This window comes from Hylaeus volcanicus, chromosome 6 (genome assembly GCF_026283585.1).
Source record: "Hylaeus volcanicus isolate JK05 chromosome 6, UHH_iyHylVolc1.0_haploid, whole genome shotgun sequence".
Classification (NCBI taxonomy): Eukaryota; Metazoa; Arthropoda; class Insecta; order Hymenoptera; family Colletidae; genus Hylaeus; species Hylaeus volcanicus.
The window spans coordinates 15,060,937-15,088,031 of NC_071981.1; the positions used below are offsets into that span (position 1 = coordinate 15,060,937).

Sequence of the window (27,095 nt, forward strand, 5' to 3'; positions counted from 1 at the left end):
TTAAATTTAGCTGACAGTGCATGGGTTAAATATTGATTTACAAGGAACTTTTTTCCACGATTTTTAAGATAATGGTGTTATAAATAAATAAAGGATTGTATTATTTACGCGAATAGGAAGGAGTGGTACTCCAAGATTAAGAGTGAATAAAAATAACTAACAAGTATTTATTTGCATTTAATAATGCTGAGTGCGTCCCTATTTATAGTAAATAACAAAAAAGTAGCCACTGGAATTACGAATAAATATTCATAATTAAATTTTCCAATATCTCGTATTTTAAATTTTGCTTATTTCGAGCAAACTGATTACGAGCCTCCCTTGAAAAGATTAATCTGAACAGTTCTGCGTTGCCACCTTTCTCCACTGAATTCGTTTGACACTTGATAATTATTAACTATTATTTTTGACATTTGGAACGTTTATTCATGGCTTCTTGATTCTATTTTGACTTTCATTGCACCTCAAGAATTCTTAAGATATTTATTCTATGCCAATATGTATTTCTAAAATTCATCTGACATTTTCGTTTCACTTTTAATTAAATAAGTCTTCGTAGTTAAAGATTTTATTTTGCTATAAAAGATTGTGGTTATTAATAGTACACAATTCCTCAAAAGCATATTTGGTGGAACTTTAACGAAAGCTTCATTAACAGCAAATTCAAGTTACTTATCCTTTTATAACGTGAACATAATTATTTGCACATACTTACATCCGTGAACGCCATTCAAACTGAGTTGTTTCATCGTCTTCTTGTTATTCCACGTACACGTTCGAAGCTAATACTACGAAACGCTTTGTATATATAACAGCGAAAATTAATTAAATCTGGTTGTAACTCATTAGTCGAGCGTACGTTTCTCGGATTTTGAATCGCAGAACAAGGTGGCGCCACTTTTAATTATTTTAATTAACATCGATACGACTAAGAAATGGATGGATTAACATTGCCGATGGCGCGCTGAAGAGGGGCCACGCAAAAAGAGGTCACCTACATTATCATTTTTAATTAATAAGTCTACTGTGTAATAATATTAGTAGATAATATTATCCGTAATATTAAATTGATTAATGAATCATTTTTAAAGCTGAAGCAACGATATTTGCTATTTAACGTCGACGATATCCTGCGTTAAAAATTACTCAAAAAATACAAGTAGATTTTTGTGTACCGTTGTATTTTTCATTATTACGTTTTGTCAACGTGGTGTAATTTTATGTTGCAGATTTACAGAATACCTCACTGTGAAAATTCGGGACCAACGTTATTCTACGCTTGGTGAGTCATACTTTTAAACTAAATTATCGAATAAAGAGGATTATAGTCAGCACTTTTGAACCAAATAACTTTTGGAAAAACATTCTTTTTATAGCTTCATCCCTTCGCGAGATATTTAACCGATTTAAACAAAATACTTTGTACATCGTTTCGTACCAAACAAGCGATTGGATGAAAAGCGTTAATAATAACACATTTCACGCGAGAATAAATTGAAAGAAAGTCTCGAGACCGAGTGTTAAAAAGCGAGGACGCGCGAGCCAGCAAGCGATAATGGTCGGTCAAAGGACATCCAGTGGAGTGGCGATCCTCTGCTAAAACCGACGAAATTCCTCGGGTTTAATCGACACCGAGGTTTCGTGCTTGTGTTCTTCTGTTACGACGAAAGGAGGACGTAAGAAGGAACATAACACGTGCCTGTGTATGGGGGTTGGATGAGCAAAAGAGAGAGAGGGTTGGCCAAGAAGCGCCAGAGGGCACTTTCGGACTCGGAGGGGTCTGCCGCGAATAAACGCGACAGCGACAGTGGGTCTTCCACTCGGCACGTTTACGACGCCCGATAAAGAGAGCCAACGTGAACGGTCGATCTGATATTCTGAACATCCTTAAATGACATCGTGATGTCCTGCTTGCTCCTACCCTTGGATTGCAATGAATAAGTTTGATATTTTAGCAATTCGCAATTCTCGATGCTTCACAACTTTGTCTGCAATGCAGGATAAAGTTATCGGGGTGAATGTTACATCAATCTCTACCATGAGGTGTTTTCTTTACATCTTCAGGATGCACTCTAGTTCACAGCGTCAATTTTCAGGTATTTTAGATTTCTTTTTTCAATCCATTAATATCTCAAGAATGTACCTAAATCATTTTTAATGAAAATAATCAAACTGGATCCCATTACAAGTAATTTTGTACTCGAGTCCCTTTCGAGGAAAGTATATTCATGGTCTTGCTGTTTGTCTGAAATAAAAAAACTCAAAAAAAACCAGCAGCAGATATATTTTTCAAGATCTACATTTTGAGAAAAAGCCTCCAATAATAGATTCGTTGAACGTTCTAGAGTAGGATACACCCTTAAAGATTTTATAACATTGTCAACACTTGAATCATTTTACACTCAACTACGAAAACTGTAAAACAACGCGATTTCAATCGAAATTCGAAGATCTGAGAACGGTTAGTTTAAGGTCCCGCCAAGTCTAAATTTGCCAGCGCTGAAAGGGGTCGAACGTCCGTGTCTCCTAACTCGCCGAGACACCGTTCGGCAAACGGGATTCCCAATAAACAGGGATCGTCCTTTCCGCTTTTTGCTCCATCTTCTATTCAGCCCCTGTTGCCGTCTTCTGAATTCCATTCCGACTTTTCTTTCGTTGGGCGAGATCTCGGCTGGCCGACGGAAGCGTGCCGTGACGTGGAAATGCAAATTCTGTCCATGCGGCTCGTTGAATTATTATTTTAAATCCCGTAACGGCCATTTGCTACGGGAAAATCTCATGAAAATTAATTTATTTTAATGCACTCGGTCCACAGCGAGGCTGCAGCCCGAGAGGAAACGGGCAGACGAAGGTAACGGGGCACTGGCAGCGCCGTGAAAGATGGGGGCGGTGAACGAAAACGGAGAACGAGAACCCCGAGTGAAAGACGCAGACGGCAAATTAACGTTCGACTCGTGCTTCTTTCAACGCCCTCGTCCTCGCGAAAGGAACCCAGAATCTCGAATTCAGACCTGGCTGAAGGAGATATTCCGATCGCGCTTCGCTAGCCACGTGGATTCCCATCGTCTTGTCGCCGTCTAATACGGTTCCTCGGTCCACGTATTTCAAACATTTTCACGCTCGAGAACAAAAAAGGTCGAGATCGAGGCTTAACGACACCCGAGATTCCCCGCCAGTTGAGATCTCACTGTGGTGAAAGCAGTTTCAGGGAAACCCGAGGTGAAGTCCTAGGGGTGTGTTTATTCTTAATGTACACCTGTATGTCAGATGTACTAGGTGCTTTTAATATATGTCTTAGAGGTCTTAGATATTTTTAATATACACGTGTCTTCTAAATTTTTGCACTAAGATCGAGGCGTGACGAGAACTGAACGTACATCTGTATGTCAGAGATACTAGGTGCTTTTAAGATATGTACACCTCTATCTTGGAGGTCTTAGATATTTGTAATATACACGTGTCTTCTAAATTTTTGCACTCAAGATCGAGGCGTGACGAGAACTGAGATTCTTCACCAGTTAAAATTCTTTTATAATGGAAGCATTTTTGGAGAACCTTGAGGTGCATTTACTCTTAATAACTTGTACTTTAGAGATAGGTCCTAGGTGTTTTTAATATAAACCTCTATAATGTACCTCAAAAATCACCAACCCCAAGATTGTTCGTTAAAACCATAAATTTCAGCTTATTATTTGTATCTTCAGTTAAAATTCTAATACATCGCTTTCGTGTGTATTATCTCTTCGTGACAACTTAAAATTCTAAATGAAAAATATTATTTCACTTTTGTTCCCTTCAAATTTCTTTGATCATATCCTACTAACGCCAAACCCAAACATAACCAACATCATTTGGGAGATTATCGCGCAATTCTAATCTTTTAAAAATTAAAGAAGGCGAATTAAGAATTAGATCTGACAGAGCGGACGTTAGAACAAAAAAGCTGAGAAACTAGAAGAAATCTATGCTTTTTCGTATGTGAAGAAGGAATTCGATGCTTTTTGGTTTGTTTCTCCACATATCCTGAAGTGGTCATTACTATAGACTTCTAAAAAATCAATTATTCTTATCACCTCCGTATCAGCTAGCGACACATTCACCGCGACTAAAGTAATCTTTACTAAAAATCTCGGCGAATCTCGAGATACAGGTCATGAAAAGTTTCGTCTAGGGTGCAGGATCCAGCAACGTTCCTGTGTTAATTCCAGGGCGAATCCTCCGCGCAGCTTCTTCGAGGAATCCCTAGAACGTCTTCTACCCAACGAGCGAGGAATCTATTCGATATCTATACAGCAACGCCGCACGCACCGACGCAGAATTTCTGGTGATCTCGCGAATCGTACGGAGAACTTTACGGGACGATAATGGACAGATTTATGAGACGGCTTATAGATCCCCGAGTAAATCCAATTTTCGAGGTCGACACTCGCGTGCACCCGCCGCCAGGGAACACAGGATTTCCCCTGCGGGGTGTCGTAAGGCTCGCGTCGGGAACGAAAGGAAATCGTCGCGAGGAATCTCGTCGCGTTTTGCGTCACGGCTACAAATTGATATTTGCTTCGAGTCAGACGCCGTGGACAGGGGAGCTTAACGATTCGAAACACGAAGCGTTGTCTCAAAAAGCTTTTTTCGCGTGTTACATTCAGCTGTTTCGTCTAGCATTGTTTATATAAGTAAAGAATCTCTCTTTTATTTTTATTCTTTTATTTTAAATGATTTGTTTAGGGTCGCATCAACGTCTACGTTACTTTACTACGATTGCATTAAATATTAAAAGAAGTCAAGAAGTAATTTGCAATTTAATGAAATTCTCTGAGATTCGAGTAAAGTATTTAAATTGGTCTAAAAGAGGCAGAAGAATTTAGGAGTGTACAATACTCGCAAAAAATAGGCAAAGAACGCCCACTCGAGATAGGTCTGCAGATTAATTTCGACGAAGTCGAGGCAAAGAGTTATTTCAAGTGGGATTTCCATCTCAAATGTCTACAAAAGGCGTTTCAAGCTACTACCTCTTATGTAAATGGAGAATTGAAATATTCGTAGTATAAGTAGAATGAAAATTGTATCGACGAAGAAAAGTGAATGCTGTGGGTCAACATGTGCGTCATTGTGTATTACACATAGTTCGTTTGCATTTCCATCAAAGTAGATTCGGTAGCCAATATTCACCGGATTTTTTCATCTATTTTCGCGAGTGCTATACCGTAGTATCTCTACGTTCTTTGATCCCTTTCTGGGTCATACTGTATTATTTGAATGTTATTCGAACCAGCTATTTTATTAAGCAAATATACAGAGAGCTACAATTTGAATTTTTCATGGCAAGCTACCAAAAATATGTTCTAGATTGATTAAATAATATTTCGATGTGAGCAACAAGTAACAGAATTTGCAGAGCTATTAAATGTCCCTGCGAGAAAGAGAATAAAAGAGAATCTTTGGTAATTTCTCAGAAAAGTCATCGAAATATTTTCTAATATTTAAAAATTGAATCAAAGTGAATTAAAATTGATACTCCAAATTTTCATAAATACGAGAAATATATTTCAGAGGCAGATACTTGGATACGTGGACAGCTACTTTAACAAGTAACCGTACGGTATCAGAGTTTAACCGAAGGGATCGATTCGAAAATTTGTTATCCGTTGAATCTACATCGAAAAGCGGGTCGGCGTGCCTTCTTCCCTTATTAAATCGCCAGAGGAACATATCTTGGCAGCTCGTAAAAATTCCCAAGGAAATCCCCCGGTATCTTTAGCACGACCGAAATTACAATTTAAATAGCGACTCCCTTATTCATCGACCGTCAGATGTGAGCCCTCGCGACTTAAGGGTAGCTATCTTTTTCAGCGTGTCTCGCGAACGATGAAACGGGACAGCGAGCAGGGAAACGGGACAGGCGGGAGAGGGACGGATGCTCGGCCGACGACGACGTGCACCGAGAAACGATAGCGAGAAAGAAAACCCGGGTTGAACGTACAGATGGAAAGAGGAGGGGTGGAAAAGCGCGGGCGGGGAACGGGGACAGGGTGAATCGAAGAGCGAGGGAGACGGGCCAACGAAACGAAGGCAGAGGGAGGAATTCTTTGTGATGGGATTTGAGAGGCGAGCAAGGAGACGTTCTTGACTCAATGCTGTCCTTAAACCACAAAAAAGCTCGAGAAGTCCGAAAGCCAAGGGCTGAGTTCGCGGAAATGAAGATCTGTCGCGGTAGCCTTGTCGCTCTTGTTCTTCACCTTCTTCCCCTTTCGCTCTGGATTCGACGCACCGTGCGAGAGCTTCGCCTCTGCGCCTTGTCTTCCGTCTGTAGACATTGGGCTCCGAACCAGGCCTCAGACTACTTTTCTCATTTTTCTCTACTCGAATATTCGAAATTTCGCGAATCTTCGACGAATGCAATTCGAATACCGTTCGAGTATCGAACAGTTGTTGGACAATAGAAATAATTAATGAAGCTCGTCCCACCCTCAGCCCCCTAAAAATAGATCAGTCTCTGGAATTTTTAAAGCCTGAGACTACTTTTCCAATTATTCTCTACTCGAATATTCGAAACTTCGTGAATTTTTCACGAATGCTATTCGAATACCGTTCGAGTACTGAACAGTTGTTGAACAGTAGAAATAAGTAATGAAGATCGTCCACCCTTAGCCTCCTAAAAATAGGCCTCGAATTTTTAATTTACGAACTATGTGACGCAAAGAGTTGAAATTAGAATACACATAAAATTACTACACATAATTTTGTTACATTATTATCCACTTATATTTATCACAAATATTAAAGTGAACCATCCAACAAAGCGATAATTTGTCTTGGTAGATCGTTAGAAAATTAAATCATCTACACCTCCGATCCGAGTTTTCCTAAATTCAACATCAAATGAACTATATGTCTTCTTTACTTAACTTTACTTTACTTCTTTATACATCCCCGCATATTCGAGTATGCTTATCATCGTGCATTGTTCTAACGTTGCGTTAACTTGTACATAATTTCTTTACAAGTGAGATATTTGCATAGCAAAAGCATTGTTATCGAAGCAAGGTATCGGTGGCTTAAAACGTGCGCTTTGACAAAAGCATCGTCGCGTGTAATGAAATGCAATAAACTTGATCCTCGAGAAGTCACGTTTCACTTGGAAACGTAGAACTAATTGCAGATCTTCCGCGACGCCAGAAAACTATTATTTTTTGTCCCCCACTGTATATGTTCTTTCAATGTTAAGAGAAAAACAGGCTGGAATAATAAGGAGCTGGGGGAGAAAAGAGAAAGAGGTAAAGAGAGTGCAAGAGCAGCGAGATAGAAGATGGCACAGATACAAAGAGTTATTCTTCGTGAAGAGAAGAAACGATACATTCCCGTGTATACGTTTTTCTTTGAAAGCTGCTCCAGAAATGTGTCTCTTCAATTCCATTTCAGATGCGGATTGTAATAATCTTAATAATGGTTCTCGCTCGTTCGTAAGGAAATACTGACGAAGACTAGTCATCGGGAAGAGACTGTAAAATATTATATGTATCATTTTTAAACAGAGGTAACAAGAAAAGTAAACAGTCGATTTATATAAGCTTTCGTATTTTGTGTTACTGGTATAGGAAGTAAGAAAATCCTAGCAACATTTTAAAGAATAATTGTTTTTGACGGCCTGTAGTTCATTTTATATTTCAGTTTTTACGTAACAAGATACTAATAATCTATTATTCAACTAGAAATGTCCTAGGCAATATAGTCGGCAGTGCAATGAGGAACATAATAACAAACCAATGATCATATTTGCTGATATCGGCAAACAAATAAATTATCAATAAATCAATATGTTCCTATACTACCGAAGTGTATTACGGATATCAATAAATCGACCAAATTGCCAATAACTATTTTGAAGAAATGGATTAAAAGTCGAAGACTAATTCGACACTACAACCCATGACACGGTCCAACGTAACGCATTTTCTATTATTGACATCCGTGGATACTTGGTAAAATGACACATTCCAACGTTCGTTGATTTACATTCAGAAAATTCAGAAACAGAGGTTACATTCGTCGCGTATTTTCGCTTGAGATTGGCATAAAACGATGGAGAAGTGCATAAGGAGAACAGTATTCCTTCCGTTTGAATCGTTTGCCGCGGAACTCCGTCCCCTCTAAATTTCCATCCTTTATTCCGGAATTCCTTCGTCCGTTATTTGTCCCTTTCCTTTTATATTCTGATCCCACTCGTCTCGAGTGCCGGGGAAAAGTATGCGTATATTTAATGATCTATTGTGAAATAATAGTACCGCGAGAGGAACGACGAGACGCAGAAATCGGAATTTCTTTTAACTCTGTGAATAAATGGCAAACATTTTGTTGCCGCGACGAGTCACACGCGTCCATTTACGAAATGGTATTATAAATCTTCCTATAAAATCGATTGTACTTTCGCATCCGTGACGATAAATCTCAGTCTTCTGTGACTGGAGAAGGATCATAAGTATTATAGTTTTTCTTTTTAAATAAAGTATACGTTTATCACAGAAAGGCGTACAATTAATTTTCACAACTAGTATGTTCACATACATTTCATTTTAACCCATTCACTGCCAGGCAAATTTAATGCGTTTTAACTTGGGCGCCAAGATTTAATACAGACGTGTAATCCAGGTTATTATTTTGGTAACGAAACGTGAATATTAAATTTTGTTGTTTTGCAATTTTTCAAGTACTTGCGATAATCTGATCGAAAAATATTTTAAACAAACGTCGATCAGTTTGGATTGGCAATTGCAACAAAAACAGGATTGAAAAAAGTTTTTTTTTTTAGTGTTGTCAAGTTCATCTTCATTTTTTAAATGGCACTTCATATTTTTGTCTTAACAATATTATAGTAGGTGTCAAGACGAATTCAATGACTTAGTGTACCGTGACCTTGGGATGATGTGCTACAATTAATTAAACGTAACTACAGACCCTGAGGACAAAACTCGTATCACAAGTCTAACGCCTTACTAACCACACCGCAGACCGCAGCTACTTATGATGATGAAATTATTTCGAGCATTGCTTTCAGAACATGTGTTCGCAATATCGATTCGCGGTGATTGGAACTGGTGTTGTCATAATAAATTCAATCGGATCCGACCGCGCCTAGCGGAATCGGCACTTGATGGTCTTCGATTCCTGGGACTCGTGCTTTATAGCTGATGAATAAGGGAGCCGTGATTTACAATGTAAATGGCCGCGATATCCGCGTGAAAGCGAACCTTCAATTAGGCTCGGTAACGAAAGTACAAGCGAAATGCACGGGACAGGTACGCCGTACTCCTGACGTTCTAATAACTTGGAAATCGATTACGCGAACGGTTCTTGCGTTCCCTCGCGGGCCAAGAAATTATTAATTTAAACATCTTATCGTACGAAATTAATCGCCTCGATAAGACACGCGACCGTTTTATTCTATTATGCTATCTATTATGCCTCAAAAAAGATAACAATAATAATTACAATTGATTTAAGGGCTCTGAATACATTCGTACAAAGTTAAAGTATGTTTCATAGAACAGAAGCAAGTACATGTAGTCTTTTTGATCCAATACTCTGGCAGCGTCACTTACTTTGTGTTCGACGGTTATATCCGTCGTCGCTTGATTCTCACGACACAGAGGTGCGTGATTCGCAAATAGAATGCCACAGCTGGCGTTAAATTAGTTTTCGACATCGCTTAATTAATGTATAAAATTTCGATAGGAAGCTGGTATCGCGCAGATGATTTAATGACATGTGTCTACCCGGTAAGAAATAAAGTTGCCTGCAGCTGAGAATATGTGCCCCCTGAAACGTGACATTAATGTCCCCGTCGTGTCTTGCGCGCTTTAATCACTTAAGGGTTAGCGAGGCTTTGATAAAATATTCCCGAAGCATCAATTTCGAAAGAAGGTTATCCGGGAAAACGGCGTCGTACCGCCAGGTACACGAAACCGGCACGAAATCTATCATGGCACGTGGCCATTATTGTCACACACGTGTTCGCCAAACGAAAACGAAACAGGCTCGGCCCGTCGCAATCGGTTTCAACGGGCAAGGGGATGATCGATAAACTCGATCTTATCGTGGCGCAGCCGATATAAACGCGTTTACGAAGAAACCGCAAGGCACGGTGAAATGTCGAGTTAATTACCTGGTACTTGCGAACCCTCGATGATTCGAAGTACGCTCTACCGCAGATTGCTCTTGCGAACGTTTCCAAACGAACCGTTAAGACTCGACCGAACGTAATTACCTCGATTGCAATAATTTCTGTATTATTTGTTGCCGCGGTAAAGTGATCACTTGAAATTGATTCGCGGCGAATGCAACAACGTTGACGACACTCGTGATTCTCAGTTGCGGAAAGCGAGCCACGGAGCTCCCAGACACGGTAAAATATTCGTGGGTGGAATGATTTATTTATTTGCTCGCCGTTCGGGCGGTTTCGCAAGTATTTATTAAACTTGTCAACGACGAGTTCCATTTAAGCTATTAGGTTGTTGTATACGAAATGTCTAAATATATTTCTCTTGTTAAAGGGGAGAGAGTTGTAGAGTGAATTCACGTAGGCGTAATTAAAATATTAATTCCTAACCGAACCCAGACCCGAATAACGCGAGGACTTTTTTAGAGGAAGAACCAGCGTTCCGCATTCTCATGGAAATCGCGAAACGAAACGCAGAAGCTACTTGTTCGTTTCAGCGGTTCGGCATAACGCACTCTAGACCGTGGAATTCTGACGTGACGCATAATGCACTCTGCATTCCATTCGAGCCTCTGTGCAACTTCGTATGCGTGCTCGTACGTCAGCGTGCTGCGGGCTGTCGTACCCAGTGAAATGTAGTCTTAATGGTGTTACCGCCCGGCATACCAGATTATGATTTAGGTCATTGTCCATAAATCCACCGCGTTAATATGTAGGCAGCTAATCATTTTCTTTTCACTTTCGATTTGGCCCCGATGTGCAATCTCGCAACTAGAATAAACGCTCTTTGCGTAGGCATAAGTGGTCGCTGCTTAATTGTGAGTTAATATTAACAATTTCTCGCGAAGAAATGCTAATTCGTCGCGATATAATCGTCGACATAATCTCGTTCGGTATGCGAGCGCAGAAATAACTGCAATGTACACATAGAACGCGTACAAATCTTTCGAAACGTCGACGGGTAATCTCTGTTTTAAATATTTCGTTATTTTGCGCTGTTTTTCGTCCGTCGTGGTACATTCGATATTCGTACCGTATATCTCTGTAAAAATTTTTCTGCGAGTGAGATCACCTTGCAAAAAATCTGGGTCACCAAGAGCCGCGCAATTTTTAACAGAGAGCCGCATCGAATTACATTACATGCTGAAAGCGTACAATTTTAGGCTAATGCAAAAGTTCTGTCATCTTTTTCGGCCCGAAAGAGCACCGCATCCGTACGAGCGAAGATGCAATATCACCCAGAAATTTTATTAACGTCGCGGAACATGGACCTATCCGCCATACAGCCAGTCACGTTGTTGAGTAACGGTTGTTCAACGTTTATTATTCGTGTAGCATTATATCGTCACGTTCGAATCATTGTTCTCGGTCCTTTTGCTCGCTGCCGAATCGTGAAGTTGCGAAGTATCGAACAGGGTCATTGCGGGATATCATTCCGAAAGGCATCGGTGGCCAATTGATATGAAATCTGGAGGATGTTACGAAGAGTGTGGAAGGAAGCCAAATATAAAATTTTAACTTCGGGAATTCATCCGTTTAAAAGATAGGGATAGTTTAGAGGAAGCAAGTATACAGATTATGAAAATCGATACTTCAAGAAATATTTTTTTAATTTTTACCATCGCCCTAACGATACGAATTCGCGATGCCGAACTTCAGAATTTTATTATTTTCATACTCGGTATTAGAAACGTATAACATCTGCCGATCGTGCATTTGTTAATTATACACGAATAAGGAATATTTGGAGCAATATCCAGGGCACGACTAACCACCTAAAATAAATTACACTCGATGGTATCGAGGTATATAAAACATTCTGCTTTTAGTTTTCGCTACGATAACCTACACTTCCCCGTAAAAAATTCATCGCGATCGAAATGCTTCCTCGAGAAAATTGCTGCCGCGGGAAACTCCGCGGAGCTCGTAGAACTGATACCGCGTCTCCTCTCGCAAATCGACTCTTACACGGCTGATTTGTAAAGAAGCGCTCGCGAGGAGCTTGTAGCATCAGTCGGGGAACTGTATAAAACGCTTCTTTTGCCCGCCATTGGTCCACGGTTCGCGCGCTTTTATCAGCCTTCGAACGGTGCCTGGTAGCGAGATAACGGCACCCAATTCGTCGTCGTTGCACGTAAATACGTACATGTTTGGCTACGTGCGGACCGCGCGTTGCAAGTGTGGGTCTGTGTTTGTACGTTCGTACCGGAAGAACACGCGAACCTGGTGCAACGATCGATCGCAAAAGTTATGTAATGAGTCTCCATGTACGCTGACTCCCTCAGGGCGACCGCCAAAATCTAGGTTATCGAGTTCCCTACGGTGCACGCATTTCAACCCACACGCAGTACCGTATTATCCCACGGGCACGCGAGACACCTGCTTAGGGCCTCCGTCGCGTTGGACCTTCAAAATCAACCTTTTAAGTGTTCAGTCATTTGTATACAGTCGGTAGTAACTGTGACTCTTTTCAGGAATGGGAGGTCTGTTCTATGAGAGCGTGATATTTCTGAAAAGACTAATATTTAATATACACTTGTTTGATAATGAATCGACTGTGAATTTCTATACATTTATAGGACATTTGAGTGATATTTCTGAAAAGACTCATCTTTTTGTAGAAACTTCTATGTACAGGATGTGTCTGTTTAGAAGACTAATTTGGTAATAAGACTAAGACTTGTTTGGTAATGAATAGACTACGAATTTTTATGCATTTATAGGAAATTTGATTATGCAAGAAACTACAAAATGCACGAGTTAATGTATGAAATTGGAAGTGTTTATCAACGTAACTTCAATCGAGACAATGATCTACAGTGAGATCCGTTATAACGGGAGACGATCGAGTGCACCCATACCCGACGACAATTCAAAGTCGATTTTCTCGAAAACAAAGCCTCGCATGAAAAAATTTTATTCTATATTTTCGACTTATTCTTTCATGCGGAATCACTCCCCTTTCGCTTGTACCGCCAGTTACCGAACACCCTGTATAGTTTAATCATTTTTAGTGGCATCGAAAGTGTCTACAAACACGCATAAAGCGTCGGAACCGCGAACACTGAATGACAATTTCAATATAAAAGTAAACGCACGCATATGTGTCAATATCCCCCAAGAGGTTAATACATTCTCCTTCGTTCACTGTCGGTGTTTAGCTTCTGCCCCCGATGCGAATAATTGAAGCGCTGCAACTTGCGACACTTTCGACCCCTCCGACAGAAAAGATGCAGACGAAACTATCAGAATCTGCTGACACGAAACGCGACTGCCTTCAGGAAATTCAGCAACTAGAGCCCGATAACCCAGATTCAGATGTAGCAGCATAACATTCGAGGCAGGCGATACAAGTATGCATCGCGGCCCCGGTTTAACGAGTTCGTGGCTGCAAAATTAATCCTCGAACTCTAATATCGTTTCCCAGAATCATGAACTTCCGGTTAAATTGAAAACAATGCCACCTCGACACCTCCTTTATCATGTTATTTCGTTATTGTAAATGGATATCGGGTACATGGCGGAACGTATCTTATTAATTTAGTTGCAATTATATTTCTCTTGCTCCGTGCAATGGGCTGAAGTAGAATGAGATAATGGTCAGACACACTACGCGTATCGTTACAGCTATGCATACGACAGGGACTGCATATTTTCACTACAACAGTCTAATAGCTGATAAAAAAAATGAATCCATCGAGGTTCAATACGTTGACCTGCACGTGACATTTAGTTCGTTTCATATCGCCAGTTTTGTTTCTTTTTAATTATTTACAACTAAGTTACAATCTATCCAGCGACGCACAGCGCGTAGTTTGTAAACAATGTCTAGATATTGCTTAAGAAATAATAAACAGAATACTTTTAAGGAAAATTCTATGATATCGATTACAAAATTGTCGAAACTGGTTGGCTCCCTGCCGTATGCATAGCTGTAACGATACGCGTAGTGCGTACTGACCATTATCTCATTCTACTTCAGCCCATTGCACGGAGCGTAACGCATGGGATATTTGTTTCTTTTTAATTATTTAACCATGTTTCAGGACTGCGACCGTTCTGAAACTTTTACATGTATCAGCTAAATAACCGATCATCATTCCTGACTTGTTTGGTAAGTTTCACTCGCAGGGTTGTTTGCAATTACCACCCGCAAAAAAATAAATTATTTATTTATTAAACTGTATATCTCGAAACTAAAGAACGTAGTTCTTATATAAATTATGGTACGAAGGACACTTTTAGTGGATAAAATTTAAAGAAGAACGTCAGTTTGATTATTTCGACAACTTTCTCGGAAATGACGTCAAACGAAGTTGGTAAAACAACCTTCGTGAGACATTTTGAAAGTAAACACATTAATTCTGACGCGAAATCATGTTCCATATAAGAAGGCCGAACTTTCCGCGTTCCTCTGTGGAAGCAAACGATGCCTTGCACCAACATTAACGTTGCATATCCCGAAAAAAAATACATGGTTCTTTTACGATACTGTAATCGTCGCTGTAACACGCGAAAATAAGAAATCGCGAGAACCGCGGGGATCGGAAGGAAAAACCCTGGAAGAACCTCCGAAGTTTCCGCATGTAAACAGGTCCAATAGCTAGAAACATAAATCATGATGTTTAACCATGTTCTTCGTGTATTTCGAATAAACAGCAACGAATATTTTAAGGGGTTAGTTTTAGAGGTTGTTTTTGATCGATACAGGTGCGTCGTGTCTTTGAGTGAAATTATCTTTGGGTTAAATTACAAAACACAGGAGAAAGGTCCAATTGAGAAATAATACACCTGACGACAGGTTAGACTACTTTGAAACCTTAAAACGTTGAATGCTTTTCATTGTACTTAAAGGATGTTTTACAGTTCTAAGAATAAATTGCAATAAGTCTCGATTAAAAATTCAAAGTATTATAGATTGTAGCAGATATACATAAACTCCGCATCTAGACAATATACAGTTATAGAAAACGTGAAACATGTTTTTCTGGAAACCACGCACTTTCAAACAAGCAATAAGGCGTCAAAGTGAGCTAAACTCTAGAACTGCAGTTACGAACGATTGAATGTAAAGGCGCAGAATTAATTTGTACGCCTGAGATACACCACCTAAGCTAGGACGTATATATATATATTCGAAACGAAACAAAACATGATCCTCGGAAAAGCAGCCCCTGGAGGGAAATCGGGCTGCTTAAATTCGCGGTTCCAATTCGCCGCGGTGTAGCGTGCCAATTAAATTTCATTGTGATAATCGAGTCTGCGGCGGTGTCGGCGGATCTCGGAGACGATGCATCTGGAGGGCCGCGGGCTGCGGAATCCACTTCCTCTTTCATCCAGAAATGGTCGGCTCGATTAGCGCTCCGAGGGACGAAGTTTGAAAATCCGTCGAGCGTGATAACTTTTCTCTTCTAACGGCGAAACTTTCGGAGCCGTTTCGTTCGACAGAGAAATCAACGAAACGAACAAAGGAAGAGAGAGAAGAGAAGAAGGTGGAGAAAACGTTGGGTACACGAGGCGAAACACCAACGGGACCGAAATGAATCGCATTGAATCAGGGACAATTGATAGTTTTACCGTGTACGCGCTACGTATAATATTCGCAGTATGTCATTACCGCCCATGAATAATGTAACGCGTGGAAATGCGTTTCGAAATCGGCGGTGTTTCCGTGGCGAATTAAGTGCGCGAATATTGTGCATCGTGTTTGCAATCTAGTATCGCGCCGCGATTAACTCGAACGCTTTTAGAACAATGGTAGCGAGAGGCGTTGTTCGGAGAAAAGATTTGCTCGGTATATTCTTAGGTCGATTGCGTCTATTAATTTTGTACTAAAAAAGAAGCTAGGAGATCGGAACAAATCGTTTTGATGGAAGTGAAGGTGACGCACGCTCCACGAAAAATCTTCGAAACTGAATATCGAGGGAAAATTGTAACCGGACCACGAGGTCAGGAAAATCGGATGTTTAATAAATTATACTTCGCTGGTGTAATACCCGGAGGGAACCTGAAAAATAAAGTATCAAGGTCCGACGGTGACCCAATTATTTCGGAAAGTTTTTTTTTTTTTCGCGAAAGTATTACATTTTACTGTGCCGGTTATAAAAGGCGAGGAATACTAATTCTGGATTTTGTTGGCGTGCAAGTAATGCGTGCAAAGTTTAACATCGACGAATAAAACGTGAGGAAATATTCGTTCCCGATAGCTTTTTTCCGATGCTCGATACGCGACGTGTAATTTAAAACGCTGAAATTACTGCATTAATTTGTTATACACCTGTTAAAATTGAATCGTGTATTTTTTTTCGCTCGCTTTTTTGTGTCTACATTTGCAATATTGCAGCGACGAATGACCAACACATTGTAATTTATTGATACTGAAAAGTTATGCGACGACAAACATTTATCGCGTCACGAAACTACATTTATTTGGTGGATAAATGTTCGTACGCGAAGCAAATGAAAAAAGTAAAAAAAAAGAAAAACACTGCAATATACTAAAAGGTTCCGTTCCGTTAGAATATTCGACTCAACTCACTAAAATCTATACTCTAACCCAATTACCGTTTCACCGCTAAACTATAAAGAATATATTACCTCCGCGCCAATAAACTCCAAAATTACTATGCTCCGCTCGGTTCGGCAACTACAATAAAAGAACGGTAAAAATTCCACAAAAATTTTCCGGGCGAACGAGGTCTACCGTTTAAATCCACCTTACCTCGAAAACTGCTTAGCACGATCCAGCAAAAAAATAAGGTAGCGAGTCGAGATTATAATAAAATGTGAAAAATTAGAAACTGCGTACAGAGTACACAGGTACGAGTATTATAAATAGAATGTGTGGAAACTAAAAGATTAACTTCTCGAGGGGCATAGACACGTACGTTTGCTTTTATAACAAAATTATATTTAAAATTAAATTATTTAGAATCGAGATACCTTTTAAAATTAAACAAATACATAATATTAAAGAAGGACGGTATATTTGTGTGTTTAAATCAATTTACAGATAAAAATTGCTTTGATTTATACGTACTCAATTACAGCAAACAAAATCCATTTAAAATTCGTCCCTCGAGAGATTAAATGAAATATATTATCAAAGATCTACGACAAATGGATCGGAAAAAATGAAAGAACAATATCATGTAACGACCTAACAATCTAACAGTCGTAAATAAACAACGAAGAATAAATATCGATGAGAAATGATATATGGTGTTCGTCGTGTGTAATTTGGAATACGAATATTCAAAAATGTGGGATATAATTTAGCAAATTTATTAATACGCTTGTACGCAGGATACATGTAAATATGCAAAATATATGCAAACTGTGCAGATGCTGCCATCGTCATTATCGTTATCATTGTTGTAGTCATCGTCATCGTGACGTGCCTGCGCATCACGTATATTATGCATATTATATTATACGTGCATAATGCAATAGTACATCACATTCGTGTAGATATTATTTCATGTACTTTGTACACTTTACACGCTGCACGATGCCCATGACGCGAAAGAAAATTCGAAAAATATGAATGTGCACCCGTAATACATTTTCTTATGGAATTGAACATAAATAGACTGCGGACGTTCATGTATTTATGTAAAAATGTGTAAATATCATACGTGAAATATGAAAATACATCGCAGGAACATACGCAAAAATATAACAAAGTATGGAAAGAATATGTGATATATATTAGGTTGTCCCAAAAGTTTCTTTCGCTTTATTAATAATTATGTTACATTACTGAATTGTGCACGATTCATTTTGCTCCATTACTGTTACAACATGAATACACAGGGTGTCCCAAAAATGTTGTAACAGCTTGAAAGGGGTGGTTCGGGAGGTGATTTGAAACAACTTTTTCCTTAGCGAAAATGTTGTCCGAGGCTTCGTTGAGGAGATATTAACGGAAAACACTGACCAATCAGAGCGCGCGTATACCGTTGGAGCGGCCGCGGTAGCGTATGAGCGCGGCCGCCTAGCGCGTAACCTACGCTCAACCGGCATCCTCGCGCTCTGATTGGTCGGGGTTTTCGCTTAATATCTCCTTAACGAAACCTCGGACAACATTTTCGCTAAGGAAAAAGTTGTTTCAAATCACCTCCCGAACCATCCCTTTCAAGCTGTTACAACATTTTTGAAACACCCTGTATATGAAATTAGATTGTCTATTAATATAAACACGACCACATAAAATAATTGAGTGCAACTCGCGAAAGAAACTTTCGGGACAACCTAATATATATAATAAGTACTGCATGTACTGAAAATATGCAATATAGTAATGGTAAATATAGTAATAGTGATGGAATCCTAATTGTTTCCTTATTATAATTGTAATACAAGTGACCATAAACTATAAGCTTTTACCTTATTAGTTGTTATCAATTGATGAAGTTTATCAGTGAAAATTAATTTATAACCGGATGTGATCAGAGCGTATTAAGAATTCCAATAACGATATCCAACCTCCCGGCTTTTAAACATTTTATTTAGTTAAATTTCAATGATCCTCGATATAGTTTATATTTCAGTACTTCTTTTCAATACTGCGCTCCATTTTGTTCCAATTTTGTCTCTGAAATAAATCAAGCAATTAGGGAAGAATGAGGTCCATGTATCCCTTTCTCCCCTCGACGCCCTGTGTTTTTTACCAACCATTTCTAAGTTATTTTACTTGTTCCCATTGACCCCCGGTCTCCCCTACTCCACGAGAGCGTACAACAAAAAGAAGAAACAAGATATTCCAAAAAACGCTCCATCGAAACGAGGTTAAGCCTGTGATAAAGTCAGCCGCGCATCGAACGCGACACCCGTTAGAATATCGCGAAGAAAAATGACATAAGACATCCCCGTACCGACTCGGGCGCCATATGACCGTCTCTGTCTCCAAGCTCTTCCCCTCTCCCAGCGTGTTCTGCCTACCGCCGTCGATATCCTACTACCGTCATTCCTTGCCCTCTCCTCGAACCCGTGCCACCCCCGTCCCGCACCCATTCGTCCACCCACCTACACCCCCGCACTCACGCCAACACTCACGCACACCGCTCCAAGGCGCCACCACCACCGTGGACGGCTTTACCTGTACCACCGGTACCACCACCTCCAGCCCCGGTGACCAACACTAATTTTAAGAGGGACTTTCGGTGCATCGTCTTGTGGGAGTAGGACAGAGCGTCGGAAGAAAGGAAGAGGCCACTGGAAAGAACGAGACGGGAGCTAAAGGACGAGTCGAAGAGAGAGTCGGGAGCGAGGCAGTCTGTGGGACAGGGAACCCAGTCTAGAATGAGCACGAACAAGCGAGAAGGACGGAACGCGGACGATTGGTAGGGGAGCGACGAGGACAGAGCCAGGGGGGCCAGTTACACGAAGCTAGAGAGTAGAACACAAAAGAGAAGGTAGCGAGAGAGCATAGTTTAGCATGGCACGACACGGCATATCCATAGACATATACACTGTGTCTATGGGCATATCGACGAGATCCGAGCACAGCCGAGGACGACCGAGCAGGGCCGACTCGGACCCTGCGCGCTCAACCCAAACCCGAGGAAGCATAGTTGCATTTAAACTGCGATCCCACCGAGGTCTCTCTTCCGAGTAGTCCGTCGGCTTGCCCAGCCACACTCGAGGAGCGCGCGTATACCTCGAGGCACGTACACCCGCACTCCGGATACCGAAACGCCGCGACACTTGTCTCTCGCCTCCGTATCCCCCTCGTCGTCGCTATTTTTTTATTCGCCTTTGTCCGCGCCGGGAGGGGGAACGAAAACGTACCGGAAAAGTGTCCAGAGAACGAAAAATGGGGTTGTCGCGCGTCATCGCGACGGGGAAACCGGGACGATGATTTTTCTTTGCGAGCAGTGACGAGAAAAACGAGTAAAACGCGCGCGGGACGAGTTTGCTCGGAGGTGTTCATCGGGCCTCCAGTGAATAGTGTCGCGGAAACGGTACGTTGGTTCAAGGAGGAAAAGCTGATCGTTGTTGCCGGATATCGAGGGAACGTAGAACACCATACAGACGCTGTTTAGCTGCTTTTTATGGCTTTCCCGTCGAATCAAGTGGAAATTCGATCGATCCCATAGCGGTCGGAGCAATCTTCTCGGCTTCGCTCGTACGCGTCGTTCCGCGCTGTCGGAAAGTCGAATTCGATTCGTCCGGATAGTCCGGCCCGGGACTGTCAAACTTCCGCTCAGGATCAGCTGCTTCGCGAGCCATCCGTGTATACGGGATGTCCTAGAAGTGTGCGTCGTCTTTTTTTTTCCGCTCCGTTCGTCGAAGTTTTACGTGCGTCGAGTGGGGAAAACGACGGTCTCGTCTGGTAGCTTTTGATTCATTTCGGTGACAGAGATGGGCATCATTTACCTCGAATAATTGATAACGGATAGGGTACGCGATTCATTCATTTGTAGCGTCCGTTAGCCTACTCCATTCGTAAAACGTTTCATTCTGCGATTAACATTCTAGTTCAAAGATGGACGAAATTTTCTTTCCGTAATTGATAACGTATGGAAAGTTAATCGTGACGTTTATTGGACAGTTATATCATTGATTGTTAACTCGTGTAATATTTCGTTCCGTAATTAATATTCTAGTTCAAAGATGGACGAAATTTTCTTTTGTTAACGGATTGCGTACAGGAACTTTACTCGTGGAGTTTATTCAATCGAGGAGTTCAATTTTTAAGCCTCCATTGTGGAATATTTCATTTCGACAGATAGGTTCTGCTTTTATTCGTTGTTCGAAATTTTGATCCAAGTGTAAATGTTGGCCACCTCTGTTCTGTCGAAATGTCACTTTTTGGGAAGGCAATCAATCGGGAAAACCCTATACCAGGTACGGGCAATAATTTTATTCGAGTAATCGATAACGAGTTGAATCAAAGTGTAACAATGTATCGAAGAGTTAAACTTTTATTCCACGACTCAAATTTCAATTTCTAATTAACGAATGATGGACGAACAGTCCATCTTTTATTCATTGTTTGACATTTTTACGTATACCTTTCTTGCTCTATTTTAGCTAGAAATGCCTTATCGACCAAAAAACCCCTCCAGGAATTTTTCCGCAAGGCTTCTCGTGCTTCTATCGAGTAACTTGTTGACGTCTCTCGTGGCCAACACCACGGTCCACGGCGTTTTAAATCTGCAGTTCCACGATTACGCATTCCCACAGAACCAGTGAGCTCGTGTATTACACTTTCGCGACCATTTTTGTCGAATCCTTGGATTTACTCGCAAAATTGCTCGACACAGGTGTATGGATCAATAAAATATTTTGATTTGAAAGTTACGTAATTCTGCCGAATCGGAGTTAAGCAAAATTGTATTCGATCTAGATAAAAAATAAAACCTCCGAGCAGCGATTTATATATACGCTTTTTTTCCTTCGATGTGAAACAAAATTTGATGGGTACCGTAGGTATCGCGGGGTATTCGCAGCCATTTATAATTCAACGTTGCGACCTACATTGTTATATATTCCACAATAAAATAGAATAAAGCGTAGAGAATCTACCAACACGAAATACACTCACAAATATTGAAAATATGTACTATGATAATTATTGAATGAATATTGGACGAAAAGTTTTTATCCAGATGATAATAGCGCTCGTCTCCGCGCAAGATTATGTGTCATGGGTTGCTCGTGCTTCTTCCCCCTTAAATAAATACATAAATTTGGTACTTAGGACTCGAAGAGCCAACTTTGAATTATCGATTCCATCGAAGTCGTTTCTTTTGCCTTTCGTCGGCATTCGGACACCGAGAACACTGTGTTGCGCGCTGCTCGAGTTAATTAGTCCGGTTAATTGCCTTCGTTATATCGGGAGAGAGAACTTTTCACTCGACGAGACGGGAAGGGAAACAAGTTTTTGCAAATTGCGTTATCTCTGATTTCGTGATTTCTTGCCAACCGCGTTGGACTTTTCTCGTTGCTCCAATGTTCTCATAGTTTCCGACAAAGCCAGATTCCATCGTTCGCTTCGATTCGGAAATGAACAATATTTATCTGACCGCGCATTTGTAACATCCGTTATTTTAAACGTCCTCATATTTTATTCGTTCAACGTCTTCGTTGCATTTGACAGAGAGATTCTCTACAAGAAGAGTAAGCGTTCTACGAATTCAGTGCACACCTGATTAATCGCTGTACGTTTTATTCGTTACCTATTATTCCGTTCAATTTTGCCCGTGTCTACTTCAAACTTCTTAGGAGTTTTTCGTCGCGACGTGAACGTTCAGGTGTTTTCGGAGAATGAGGCAGGACTTCGCGGATTCGTTTTGGAAGTACACTTTCCTCATTTTCGCTCGACAATTGGTCCACGAAGGACGACCAAACGCTGTTGCTACGTGCTCGACGGTGCCACCTTTAAAGCCGATACCGCGAAATAAAGTGCTCGCGGTGACAGAATTCTAACGAGTCCACGAATAATTGTAGAGTGTACCAGAATGGTTGTGTGCCAACGTCAGACAGGCAGAGATTCTTCATAATTGGATAGTGTCGTTGCTAGAAAGAACTTCTGTGTCAGCAGTTAAACGTAACACGTTCGATAATGTTCCCTCGTTAAAGACTTTTGTATTTCATTTTGCGATAGTGAATTAAATCAGACGGTTCAGAAGATACTCTCTCTGGAGTGCATGTGTGCTCATATATCAAGGACAATTTTAATAGGTTTCATTTTATTACGCGTAGTTTTGAATGAAGGATTTGTTGTTATGAATCAAACATTCAAAGTCAATGTAAAATATATTTTAACGAGAAACACGATCATAATTGAAGACAAATTATTATATATATATATAACTTTACTTGACTGTACTTTATTTTTATTCTCCTATTCTCATTTTTCTTCATTCATTCTAAGATACATAATTTTTCAATAATTATGATTCAGTTTACTATTAGAACATACGTGATACTTGTTCTGGACTTCCACTCTACAGAAACTAATATTGTATTACCACACATTTAATAGACATACTTCAATGGAGAAATCATGCTCAAAGTCGATACACGTGGTAAAAGATGTTCTCTTTTTGGCAGTTAGGTCCTACGGTACATCCACCGTAGAATTTCTGGCCGGCTAACCAGTGATTCGTTCGAAAAATTAAACACTCTGTGTGACAGCCTTCCGTCTCCCCTCTCTTTTATATTTCCTAGCGTCGAGGTTCGATCCTGGCCGTAAAATTTCACCCATCGGAATTGCGCTGTTCGCGTCTGAAACAATACCCGCCGCGGAAAAGGATAAATTAATTGGACATCGTTTCGGATAATGTTGGCGCTCCCCTGTAAAACGTTTCGTATCGAGCGGCTCGAATTAACGTAATAGTCCCGCTTATCGATATCCGATCGGTTCAGGGGTGCCAACAAACACGTTCAATATTTAACTTCTCGTTCCAGTTGTATTGTTTGAGGATCGTTACGCCCCGAACCTTTCCCTTCCGCTCCGAGCGGCGCACAAACGCAAATTATCGGCGGTGAACGAAAGTTCTGGCCCCTTCTTCGCACCTCCGATTCCGAGTATCCATTTTTAAGCCTTTCGACCCATTTTCCCCCGTAGCTCCGAGCACCTCCTCTCCCCTTTCTGGCTTCCTTCCGATTCGCGAATCATGCGCGTTCGCTCGAGACGAGTCCAAGTGACTGTCGCACAGTGGATTGTTTGACTTCGACATTCGACCGGAATTATTTCATCGGTCAAAGAGCATGGACGGTTCAACGCAGATATTTAGTGAAATTAAATTAATAGACACGCGAAGAGAAACCAGATATTGGGTTGTTTCTGAAAAAACTTCGTTATTTTGTTTGTGAAAAGGAAATAATTATTTTGTAATATTAGGTGTAGATGTTAATTCTGCGTTTTCTAAGACAATGTTACCATTTGTTTATAAGGAAATATTATGCAAGTCTCAGCCTGGTGGACATTACAAGTTTTTTTATGTTTATGAAGTCAAGTAATTTACAAATTTTGCTTATTGTTGCTCTTCTAACAGATTGCACTTGCACTTGACTGTTGTTAGGTGTAGAAGTTGATCATCTGCCTTCGTATTTCATTATTTACGACGCTAGTTTAAACAGAAATATTTACCCGTGACCCATATTTGGGCGCAGGGCTTCTCACTAATTGTAAGAAAGTGAATCGATTATTTCCATAGATGAGATTTTACGGAAAATACGTCTACATAGGATTCGTGAATTTGAGAAAGTTGCAAAAACGAGTCCTAGTATAGATTCGACATAAGTAAGTTGTATAGAAACAAAGCCTTAGACTCGTACAAATTTGTATGAGTAATCTATCGAATCCTATACATTCCTTTGAAGTTTGGTTTTACACCTGCACGTGCCCTCCTGCAATGTATGACCGAGGAAAAATTGAAAATTTCTATTTTATCTTAATACACAAATAAGAATATTCATCGTATGCTTTAAACTATTCGAAGCGTAATCGTTACTGCCTTCGTCGAAACGAAGAGCACGCGCTCACCTTAGCTTTGAAATATTACAAATTACTCGTTTACATTATAATTGCAGATTGCTCACTGCTTGCACGCTGTGAGTGATTTCAACAGATCTAATCAGAAAGTAATCACGGCCCGACGATGGTTCGCTTCCACTCGCGTTCGGTGGGGTGTACTTGAATGGCTCGTTTCGTTTTTATTAATAAAGATATAAATTAATAACAATAAAAATTTATTGAGCCCGTCGAGCGAGACACGAGTCAAATCGCCGCCGCGGCCGGATGGAATGGACGCGACGCGATCCGGCCGACAAATTGCAATCCCAATTCGCAGCTTCTGTAATTACCGTTGATACTTGGTTCCGTGTCGCGGGATCGTTACACGCCGACCAAAAGGTAATTTCTTACTCCGTGTAATAACACGCTCCTACGGCTTGTGTACACACATCGGCCGCCACTTTTGTGCAACTATTACGGCAATTACCCTGCCTGCACCCCCACCCCCAACCGCACCACCCCAACCGCGTCGATCGCTTCGACATCAACTGTTGCACGAGTTATCCGCGACTCTCGACGGAATTCGTTACGTGTTCCCGTTGATTAATTGATTCATTAGCCACCAACAAACACGAACTTTCCACTCTGGACCTAAAAATGATCGTTCGGGGAGGGGAGGCAGGGCTAGCTGGTGTCTGGTCGACCAACAGATTAGGGGTTGTTCAGAGTTTTCCGAATAGGTCGTCGAGCTTTGAATTGATCAGTCCCAGGGACGGGCATTAACTTGTATTAACGCTAGGTTCACGGTGATTCCTTATCGGATTTTCATTAGTGAAGTAATGCTTTAATAAGTGAATTTGAATATATGCTTGTCCTTTTATATGGATAAAAGTCAGCGTAGGTGGTTGGCGAAAAATATAAATGGTTTCTGTAAAACTTTGTCAAATTAGAAATGGGTCACCTAAACCTAACGTTACACTCGTATTTTATTCTTACTGTTTCATTGAGTCAGCTCTGATACTTGATTTGTCACAAATGTGTAGATTGCTTAAATTAAAAACTATTGTCATTACTGATTCCAAGTCGTAGGTATTCACGTTCTGTCTTTCGAAATTTAGTGTAATTGTAATATTAACGAATATCGAGGGTGACTCAAATGCGGGAGACAATATTTTTACCCAGACCTAACCCATTGGCTACCAGATGAATTTAAAGCGTTTTGCCTTAGGCACCAAGACCTAATACAAATGTATAATCTAAATTATTATTTTCGTAATAAAAAGTGATATTTTTATTCTTTTAAAAAGAAAATTTGCGATCATTCTTTCGTAATAATTCGTGACTCAAAAACTTATCCCTCGAGTAATTGAAATCAGTTTGAACTAGGAGGCATCTCGTAGTGAATTGGTTAAACTTGCCAATTCATGCATCCTCGAATCTATAATTCTTCAAAGAAAATACAAAGTAATTTACCAATTGTAAATCACAACCATAAGGCGATCCTAATGTATCGAACGAAACTCCAATCGATCATTTTAAGTTCACTAATCACGAAAGTGTGCTCGTTCTCCGTCGAACTCTTTCCGAAGTCCGCCAATTCATCTCCCGATTGGAATCGTTGGTTCGCGCAGACTGAAAATTAGAATTCGTCGATTGGAAGGGAGAATCGGTAAAACTCTTTGATGGGAGGGATAGATCCTCGCGAGTGATCAGGGAAAATTGATGACTGTCTTAATGGAGGAACGAAGAGGAACAGCGTGGATCTTCCTGTTCAACGGAATCGGTAAGTAGGAATGAAATCACTTTTATCGGAAATTTAAGCGCCCCTGGTACGTGGAAAGAGGGTTTAGATGCAACAGGGTGACATGTGCGGTTCCGGTGTGTGCGCAGCGAGGCTTTGCTTAGAGACTGATGCTCTATAAATCGCGTGTGCGAATGTGCGAATCATTGCGGAGGACATAGAGACTCCAGAAAGAGTGATAGTATACTTCGTCGAATAATGTATGCGAAAATTGCAACCTGACTGATTGCTGACACTCGTCAGTTACGTGAAAGCTCGTTGAACTGATTCTATAACTTTTTGTTTATTAACGGATCCATCCAAAACGTTGCAAATAATTAAATCAAATAAATAAATATTACGTGATAATTAAGCAATGGTGATATTAAAATGACAGAAAGCGTGTATAAATTAAAGAGGAAGCAACGCGTAGAACGCGTGAAAATCACGGAACATGACTTCTGAAAAATACATCAGAAGAAATTAATATAAGCGAGCAATTTTTCTAAACTGTTTATTTCGAAAGTATTTTTTAATGGCTGTACGAAAATGTTTGTACTGAGAAAAATAAGTAAATAATAACAAAATAAGTATCCCGGAGTACCAAATCCAAGTAAATTTTCTCGAAAGTT

The 27,095-nt window shown here is 40.4% G+C and overlaps 3 long non-coding RNA genes across 10 annotated transcripts in view; 2 read left to right on the forward strand and 1 right to left on the reverse strand.

Annotated features, from left to right (window-relative positions):
• The window catches only part of LOC128878820 (uncharacterized), a 145,185-nt gene extending 130,873 nt beyond the window's left edge, over positions 1-14,312 (forward strand). The window contains exons 4-5 of one of the 2 annotated variants that reach the window (XR_008457499.1): positions 1,230-1,282; positions 14,260-14,312. This is a non-coding gene — a long non-coding RNA (uncharacterized LOC128878820). Of the gene's footprint in view, positions 1-1,229; positions 1,283-1,376; positions 1,513-14,259 lie in introns of those variants that run through there. The other variant, XR_008457498.1, reaches the window with a different exon arrangement.
• A 508-nt stretch (positions 14,313-14,820) lies between these two features.
• Positions 14,821-19,579, reverse strand: LOC128878819 (uncharacterized). The gene is made up of 3 exons (XR_008457497.1): positions 18,890-19,579; positions 18,602-18,809; positions 14,821-17,716 (listed from the first exon to the last, which is right to left on the reverse strand). It is a non-coding gene; the product is annotated as an uncharacterized LOC128878819 (long non-coding RNA).
• Positions 19,580-19,736: 157 nt separating this feature from the next.
• Positions 19,737-27,095, forward strand: part of LOC128878818 (uncharacterized) — a 74,385-nt gene continuing 67,026 nt past the window's right edge. For 3 of the 7 annotated variants that reach the window (XR_008457496.1, XR_008457492.1, XR_008457493.1), the window contains exon 1: positions 19,746-26,466. This is a non-coding gene — a long non-coding RNA (uncharacterized LOC128878818). Of the gene's footprint in view, positions 26,467-27,095 lie in introns of all 7 variants that reach the window. The other 4 variants (XR_008457491.1, XR_008457490.1, XR_008457495.1 and 1 more) reach the window with 4 other exon arrangements.